The sequence below is a fragment of the Maylandia zebra genome, linkage group LG1, assembly GCF_041146795.1.
Source record: "Maylandia zebra isolate NMK-2024a linkage group LG1, Mzebra_GT3a, whole genome shotgun sequence".
Classification (NCBI taxonomy): domain Eukaryota; kingdom Metazoa; phylum Chordata; class Actinopteri; order Cichliformes; family Cichlidae; genus Maylandia; species Maylandia zebra.
In genome coordinates this window covers 8574843-8584744 of record NC_135167.1, presented here as the reverse complement: position 1 = coordinate 8584744, position 9902 = coordinate 8574843, and the positions used below count along the sequence as shown (strand labels likewise).

The 9902-nt window shown below is 38.4% G+C and overlaps 2 long non-coding RNA genes across 2 annotated transcripts; both read left to right on the top strand.

The window, feature by feature from the left end:
• Nucleotides 1-331: 331 nt before the first annotated feature.
• LOC143419917 (uncharacterized) lies at nucleotides 332-1513 on the top strand. Its single transcript, XR_013099942.1, has 2 exons — nucleotides 332-600; nucleotides 678-1513. It is a non-coding gene; the product is annotated as an uncharacterized LOC143419917 (long non-coding RNA).
• Nucleotides 1514-6046: 4533 nt separating this feature from the next.
• Nucleotides 6047-6588, top strand: LOC106676912 (uncharacterized). Its single transcript, XR_001342506.3, has 2 exons — nucleotides 6047-6331; nucleotides 6421-6588. It is a non-coding gene; the product is annotated as an uncharacterized LOC106676912 (long non-coding RNA).
• Nucleotides 6589-9902: the final 3314 nt, after the last annotated feature.

The window sequence follows — 9902 nt, the reverse complement described above, 5'->3', positions numbered from 1 at the left end:
TTTTAAACCAGTGAAATACCAGAGGGTAAGTCACCCCAGAAAAAAATATGCTTTTACAGTTTAAATGCCAAACAAATGACAAGATTACATCATTTTTAAAATACATTTGTGTGTAAAAGAGATACCAACAGGTAATGACAGGCAACTTCCTGAGGTTTGAAAAGCTGCTAAGTTTGGCATTTTGCGCCCGAGGGTGGACTTGAAAATACAAATTGACTTTGCATGTTCCCAACATGGAAACACAAAGCCTTTGCTGCCATAAATTTGTGTGACTTTGATTGTTACATTATGTTCTTGAACATTATTTAGGCAACTGTGTCACGGTCGGACGGCCCTTTCCGGACGACCCTGCTTGTGTTTATGTTTTCTGTATATGTGTTTGCTTCTCCCTCCCTGGCCCTCGGGGTTGTTTACGGAAGTGCGCGCCGTGGGAGAGGCGTGTCCTGGCGACTGTCGTCATTGGGAGTCCCCCTTCGCTGTTGCCGGCCCACCTGCAGCTGATTACCTGACCAGTGGTTGGTAATCATTCCTCCAGGCTAGAAAGGGGTATTTAACCTGGACTCACGGCGACAGTCGACGTGGGATTATTACTCCGAACTGGTACAGTCTGTGCGAGCAGTGTGAGTGTGTTATTCGGCTAGCGTGTGGCTAACGCTGGATTTTCCTTCTTCCTCCAGGAGGGGCGAGCGGAGAAGCGAGTTGGGGAGCACACACACGAAGGGAGTTACTACACGGAACGCACTGGGAGCAAGGGACGAGCACGATTGGAAAATTGCACTTTTGAATGGATTGTTGGACTTGTCTGTTTCACTGTAAATAAACGCACTGTGTTTCTGTGAGCAAGAACCGCGCCTGGGTCCCTCTTTTCCGTGACAAACTGTTTATTAAGTATAACAAGGAATCTTGCTGGCGGTGCTGATGTGACTTGACATCGTTTGTTGTTAAGTCATATTATGCTTATGAAAAATTATGCGAGAATTGCAAGTAATAGCAGAATATTAATAACCTATAATTCCTGTCTGCTGGTAAGGGCACTGAAATGCACAGTAGAAAAGGCTAATTAGAAGAGCATGATAAGTTATGGTTTGATGGGTTTTCAGCCCCCTCAGTGTTCACAGTATAAATCTTGTTTACCAGCCGTCTCCTGATGCATACACATTGTTGGCTTTGAAGCTATACTTGTCATGCTTCCACTATCTTTGCTCTGTTATTAGATGGTATGCCCCATATGTTTCATACATGATGCCCCATTGTATTGTGTCTTACATGTAAATTACCCATCTGTTATTGTGTAACTGTCTTGTTAACAGCACTGATTAGCTTGCTATGTTATGAAACAAATCTGTTGTGTTGGAGAGATGTAAGACAGTATATAACCAAAGGAAAGACAGGTAGAAAGAAGAGAGACAAGTGAGTAATATTCATTGTATACCACATCACTCACTGGCATGTGGGAAACTTTTAGTTAAAGGACATGGAGCCTGAATCTTTCATTAAATGAAGGCTTATTTCATTATTTACACGGTGTTATTTTCTGCCTCAGTTCACAGGCTAAATGCCAACTGGCAACTCCAAGGCCTATTTAAATGAGTCAAATTCTGGTCCCATCTGCCCTGCTGGTTGCCTTACTCTTGGTTGGGAGTGGGTGGGTAAACTGGATAATGCAGTCAGCCTGTGAGATGCTTCTGCTGTGTCATCTGTCTTCTCCTTAAGCAGCCCACTTACCTGTGTCAAAGTCTTGGTCTCCGCAACACAGAGACCTTAGAGTCACAGGTGGGACCATATCTAATTGGAGCACTTTAACTGCTACATTGTTCACAGAGTCATTAGGCCATACTATCCAATATTTCCCTGTAAGAGACATCCATTATAAAACACTGCACCAATGGGGCAATTAGAACTAGGTTATGGAGCAGGTACTAGATCATTACACTACCTCAATGAAGGATAAGGTCTCAGAATCGGAAAGACGTATCACCAGGGAAATACATTCGTACTTGGTAAATACTAGTCTGTTGTTTTGTTCTTTGACCACCTACTTACAGGGTAATCTCTTGCACCACCATGGTAATCATTAACATTATCAAGTCTATAGCTGTAATATATCTAATCACGGCCGTGGTATGGTCTCAGATAGTCTCGAATGTTTTTCATAGAGTGTACACCCATTCCCAACAAATGTGATATACAGTACTCCCAGAGTCCAGGTTTATCTAGTTAATCACTTGTGAAAAACTTTTTTTAGTGAACAGCTCAAAAGATTGTGCAATTTTCTTTTATTTGTAAAATAACCACAAAACTCTCTATAATATAGTTAGAATAAGAAATGAATGTATATTGGCATTGAGAATGAGGTAATTCAAATTCTGAGTGAGATTTTTCAAAGAAAAAAAAGAAAGTGTAAGCCATGCAGGCACTATGGCCTTGTCATTTTCCAATGACACGACAAGCATGCATAATCATGTCATGTACCTCTGGATTTTGTGTGTCTTCTGAATGAACGGCTGCAGTTTCATACTGTCAAACAGAAAGCGTCATTACACACAGTTCTGTCTGCTGAGGGATCATTTGAATAATGTAGGTAGTTACATTATTATTAGTTTCATTCATTATTGACTGGTGGAGTGGTTCTGTTCCTATTACAGAGGGATAACACTTCACTATATGAAACCCTTAATTTACCGAGCTGGGTTTGGCACAACACTGTGTGTTTTCTCCAAGGAGGAAGCCATTATCAGCAGAGCAGAAATCCACTCTCCATAGAAAGTCTTCAGTTTCATACCAAACAAAAACAGGCATTTCCCCCTTTTTACTTAATTTCCCAAACGACTTAGTAAATAAATCTCTGCTGAGAAATAAAGCAGCCTCAATTGCTACTTATCAGGGGATTTGTGTAACTCCAATCGCTAAATGTGCAACAAAGCCAGAAGAAATAAAAAGAGCCAGCACAAACCCATAACATAACATCTGTTAACATCACTCGTAAAGTGAAATTTGACCACGGTGTGCAGTATATTTGAAAAAAATTACAATTTCATTGTTTATAATCCAGTCTGCTAATCTACAGACCACTTTCACAGTGTGATGAAAATTTGAGAATTAATTAAAAGATTTGGCTCACACTAGTATTGCCTCATAGTGAGCAGTGTGCTCCCCTGTTATAACGATGGACAACATAGCTTTCCACTTTGCCAGATGTCCGGTTATCTATTGCTATGAGTTCTTTATCCTGTAAGAAAGCAAGAGGATATTTTATCCCGCTGATTAACTTATCATTATGTCTTGTAATATATTATTTATTGCCTCTATTGCCAGACAAACCAAAGTGTTGTGGTGATGATGGTGGTTTTTGTTGGGGAGTGGGACCTGGCTACTGGAATTGGAATTGTCTCCATTTTATTCAGCACAGCACCGTATGAATATCTCACTGCTATATGATCCATTTAATAAACCCAAGTTTTACACAAGGAGTTCTTGGTGGTGAAGTGCATTCAAGATTGTTGTCAATACTGTCATGAATTACATGTATGTACAGGCCTCCAGAAGATTGAAGAATGGAAATGAATTCAGACAATGTGAGGAAAAAGATGCCGCAATAAGTGAAAGCTGCACTGCAGGATGTTACAGAAACTAAACACACAGTGAATTAGAATATTAACGTTCTCATACATTATTCATGTTTAACACAATAATGAGAATGTCAGTGTTGAAACCCATACAACTGCCAGAGTAGTGCAATGAAGAAAAGTGTAATGAAACTGAGATAATGGCTTTTAATTCATTCCTTTAGTTTGACCACTTAGGGTCACATTTTATTTGATTAAGGAAAATCAGACTATGAGAATATGAGAATATGTTGGCTATAGCTTAGGTGATTCTGGGTTTTCCAGGGCTAGTGGTTTATTATCTAGCCCCTCCATGTGCTTTAGTGTCCTTGGGCAATACACAAACCTGTTTGTCTTTCCAGCACCTTTCAGAAAACGTATCTCTGTTGCAACAAAATGTTGATAAAGCAATGGATTTAATTCTTAAATTAAAGAATCCTACACACTACTAACTTCTGATCAAACTGTCACATCAACAGGCACATATCTGCTGTGGCCACGAGGTTCCAATTAGAGTTTTTTAGGATGTGTTTTCAAAGCTTTACCTAAATCTTGTGCATGAATTAGTGTGCTCCCCACTGGCTTTTTCTCAGGAAGTAATCAAAAGCAAAAAGAATCAGCAGTGTAATTAGAGTGATTAAGAAAGCATTGGGCAGGCAGTGTTTTGGATGCCAAGAACCACTAAGCACAATCCCTGGGTGGTGATTACATGTATACACGACCAGCCTGAGCTTTGTTCAAGGTTTTGCTGCACTGGCCTTCAATTGCATGAAAGTAGTTTGAATTATTCCTCCTGCATTCACAAAGTAAAACTAAAACAAACAAACAAAAAAGCCCCAACCTGATCTCCTACTAAGGAATTTTTTATGTAGTAACTTGGGAAATGTGCAGGTATAAGGAGTTCTGTTTAAAACTCACTCCTGCAAAAACAGTTGTTAACCAGCATTGAGCAGTACAGGAAAAACAAGCTCTTATCACATATACATTAAGGATAGATAATAGATGTGTTTCAGGTATGAATGAGTTGCTTTGCTGAACTATAAAAGGTGAACAAAGATATTCTTGAATCAACACTCTGTGACATTTTGAAGGTTCACGTTCATTGCGTGGAATGAATCTCCTTAAAATGACCTTGTTGCATGGTTACATCAGTGTTGCGCCTCCTGATCCTACTAAAATTATAGTTTGGTGAAGAATACTGTCTATGTCTAACTTTACTATGAATCTCTCCCCAGACGGTGTTGGGATACACCTGGGCAAAACTGTTGTGATACTGATATATTTTTACTGGACCACTGATGCAGTTTTGTATAACTAAAAAGAGATGCATAGCTCATGATATTCATGTGATATTGGATTTTCCACTAATCTCACACACACACACACACACACACACACACACACACACACACACACACACACACACACACACACACACACACTGACTTGCACAGTCTCACACGGATGATAGATCATCTCCAATCAGGAAACTCCGCTCACATCAGAAAAGGAGCCATTCACACTCTCTTTTTCAGTTAGGATGCCTTACCTTGGACGTCAGACCTATGACACGTTTCAAATTTTAAGTGCAAATTTCACAAAGTTAATGCCGGTTGTGGCAGACATTAAATATAACAAATTGTTTCTGAGATACTTTTTAATAGTCTTTGAGGGGAAATGGTTAAAAAGTCAGTTCTATTTTAATATTTTTCTCACCCTGAATACCTACTGAATTTTATTAATGAAGTGACTAAAAGGACGAGTAAATGTTCTGTATAAGCTCTGCTTGGGCAGTTTTATAAAGCACGCCCAATCTTTCTCACAAATTACTTTTCTTTGACTTGCTGAGGGAGCGTTTTTTTGTTGTTGTTCTTGGTTTTGTTTTACCAGGGTAGATTTAAATGATAATCAAGTGTATGGACATTTATAAAAGAAATCTGCACAAAAAACGGTTAACTTATTTTAAATTCATGAAATTAACATTGTATTCAAATTTATATTATTTATGTAATCACACTCATCACCCACAAATTACAATATGCTGCGATGTCCTGTTTTATTTAGTCTTGAAAGAAGTTGGGTAACATGAAATATACAAGCATGTTTTAGCTTGTTCTTGTCAAAGTTAGCTTCATTTTTGATATGCATAACAACAAATTCTTTCCAAATTTGGTAGGTATAACGTTTCATTTCCTAAAATGGACCCAAATGCAGATCAGAACTTGGAGTAAAAAAAAAGAAAAGAAAAAGAAAACAAGGTTTACCTTGAACTGGGGACATGGAAAACCCATGTGAGAGATACAGGCGGTAAAACAGTCATCCTTTTAAGTGAAACTGTCACGGACCCAGTTCCAGGGATTCGGGGTCCGTGAGCAGTGTGGACTACTATTGTAGTTATTATTATTATTATTATTATTATTATTATTATTATTATTATTATTATTATTATTATTATTATTATCATTATTGTGGTTGTTGTTATTATGGTTGTGTCTGCTGTCCTGTTTTTCCGTGTTGGTGTACTGTCAGGTGTTTAGGGGTGTGTGCTTGTGTATGTGAGGGTGCGGTCGTGGCAGGCACTTTTAGGCCTGGTGGGTGTGGCCCTGCCAGCTGACCGGTCCCACCCAGGAATCCACACACACCTGGCGCCGATCAAGCCTCGTCAGAGGAGCTTCAAAACAGTGTGGCTGAGAGCTCCTCGACGCTGGATCGTTGAGTGACTTCCCGTCAGTCTTAAGTGTATTGTGCAAGGTTAGTGCAAGTCTACTGTTAGGTTTTGTACTCACGGCTGCCTTTGGTATGTGTGTTTCCTCAGGAGGAATTGTGGCGACCAGGAGGCAGCACACGGAGAGTACACAGGGAACGGAGACAGAGCACGGAGCACGGGATAAAGGAGAAGACACGGAACGGGAGTTGGGATCGCACGGGGGGATTTATTGTTGTTCGGATTGTCACCACTGTAAATAAACACTGTTGCACTGTAGAGTCCTGCATTTTGGGTCCTCCTTTCCCCACATCCCCACGGTCTGCCAGCGAGACCGTGACAGAAAGACGTAAAGACAAAACTGTTTATACACAGAGGACTCGTGCAGAATGGGAACAAGACACAAATAAATGCAAAACAACAGACAGGAGTAAAAAAAAAACCCCAAAGCTATAAACAACTGGAAACCAGCTATCAGAATAAAACAGGAAATGAACACCAATCAAAACTGATCCGAAAGAACCAACTCTGGGAGAGCACAGAAAGACAAGACAGAGGGAGGAGCAGGAACTGAAGTATGAACTTAAGCTGAATTAAAAAACAAAAAGGATTTAAAAACAACTCCACAACAGAAAATCAACTTAACTGGTAATCAAATCCTAGGGGAAAAAAGAAATCAGGTACCATGCCAGTTTTTCACCTACAAACCTCCTTTTAAAGGATTTTGCTAATTTAGATATAACACAGGTTTAATTTTAAACTAATAAAACTATAAAAATCTTTGTTGTTGCTTCAAGTAACTGCTCATGGCTCTCCAGCATGTTTTTTTATAGCAGCTTCCAGTCACAATGTTCTTAAATATTTGTAAAGAAATCTTATTAATCCACACTCAATTATCATCATATTCCATTTGGTGGATGACTGTGATACAGCAAGACAGTATTAATTCTGAAATTGCACTCTGATTGGCTCCCCATTCGCTTAACAAGGGAATGATCCCCATGAATTTTAGAGACTCTAATTAATCATTTACATACACTGAGTGCCACCTGATAGGTCATCCTGCTGTGCTTTCCAAGTGCTCCTCTCATTAAAATGCTAATCTACACTGCTGACCCACGCTGGTGCTGAGGAAGACCGCTCATAATGACTTTCTCCCTCATGCTTCTTCTTGCCCTCTTAAGACCTCCAAAACAGGAGGTGCCATGGGCCAATAACATGGAACTTTCCCACGAAACAGAAACACCTCAAGGATGTAGATATTCATTTATTCCACCGTGTTCCCTGGTGCTGCCATGGAAATGCAGGGCTCATTACCCAGATGTGATTTTTAAAAAAGCTATTTCCTCATGCCTCACCCAGCTTATCCTTTATACCATAAGTGACTGATATCGGTTGAGAAGGTGTAACCTGAGAGATTATGAACTGCTGGAGAATGATCTGCCTGTCAGTACAATGACACGCTGGGATGTTTGATGAGGAAAGAGCAATCATCAAGTGGGGGGATATTATATATTAAAATATACTGGATATGTGACAGTAATGCGTTATGTTTACATGAGTCAACATATTAGAGGTTGACAGATTTGAGGTATAAATTATTAGCTGGATGCTCACCCAAGAGGATGCGGTCTTTTGTGGGACTATTATTTTAAGACTTTCCTTTCATACTATTTGTGTTCAGTCACTCTTTGATTAATTTTAGGACCTAAAGCCCACTGGTGTAAGAAAGGACCATGGTTATAGTTAAAATACAACATTTTTAAAATTTAACCCATCTGCAGCAACCTTCACTTCGAATTTGTTGATTGCCATAGTGATGACTCTGATGTGCTCTAATATGCCCATCCGCCATACCACATACATGTAGCAAATTAGTAACAGTGAAGCTGTTTAGGGACAATTCACTTTACTTCACTTTAAGAAAGGAAGAGAGAAACATCTCATCAACAAACAGTAATGAAAACTCAGCCTGTGAAATAAAATGTAATGCTGAGGGGTTTTGCCTCAGCATCACATAATGAGTTAGGAGTCGGGCTAACCTGCAAACAGGTGAAAATATACAACAGATGTATTCTGGAAATAAAACCCCCTTGAACACTAAAAATGAAAACAAGCATCTTGGGAGCTAAATTATCTGACATCTGCTGTCCGTACCAGGCAATAACCAATAACACTACAGAACTCTACAAAAAACATTTAAATTGGCATGTAGGTAAATTTATTATATAAAGTGGTACGAAATTGTGTAGATACAGGAATTATTCTGAAGAGATTTTGGACAAATTAATTAGTTTGCCTTTTAGTGTAGGTGTTACATACTACCTTTGTTGTTCCTTCTCTATGTAAATGTAATAATATATTACATGCATATAACCTGAAGAATTAACCACGCTCAAATGATACATGTGATAACGGGTTGATTATTTTGACTAGGCACTGTTGTTAAGCAGGGCATATAAGAACACACATGAACGGGCTGCTGCACAGCAAACCATGCATGCTGGCATCACAAGCCAGAGAACGGCTTCACTTGACTGGTAAGGACATGGCTATGTGGACTCACACACACAACTCACTGCATATCATGACCAAAACACCATGTGCTGTTTGCTAAAATAAAAAAAAATATACATAAAAAAAAATTGTGGCTTTTTAACATAAATGAATAGTTACAATAATCATCATTATCCTATCGTTACTGTTGACTTACAAATGTACTTTCTACTTTTCAAGTAGCTCAAGTGTTTTTGCACTTTTTACTATCGCAGAATGTCAGGAAAGAATATTCCCCCTGATGGAATATGTAATTCTTAATGCATTTTATTTAAAATTTAAATATTTAAAATTAGTATGCCATATGTATTAAGGTACTATGAAATTGTAAAACATTAACAAAACATCCTCTGTGGATATTGTAAAACGAAACATTTTCAAAAGGCCTTTAATAATTAGTTTTCTACCAGATTGACAAGGATACCAAGGGTATGATAATTACTGATGACAGTGATGAATATGATGATGTGATTGAATGATATCTTGCTGATGGATAATAGCACTGGCAACATTAGTTAAAAGGGACTGATAAATGGCCTGTTAATGTCATGTCAAGCTGAAATTTGTCCGACTTCTAATTTTGATATTTATTTCACAAGATTTTGAACTCAATAAATCATGGATTCTAAAGTTGAGATTTTTGTGTTGACTTTCCACATCCAAATCTTACATGTGTTCCTAAATGTACATGTATTGTATTGTATTGTATCGTATCTCCACAAAATTATGAAGAGCTGTGTACTGTGCAAATAATTAAGTGTACAATATGACAGCATGCAAATCTTCAAAATGTTCAAGTACTAAGTAAGGATTCAATTCTTTGTACATATTTACTATTAAGTGGCAATATACTTCTAATAGCATTTATTTATCTGTTTGAATGTGTTGTACCAGTGCAAAAGCATGATTTCTTTGAGAGATATATTCACTATATTAAACAGATATACAGTTATACACAAAACTTTGCTTACATACAAAAGGTGTATTTCTATAACAGCGTATCTGTTGTCTTGATGCAAAGAAATGGCACTAGGACA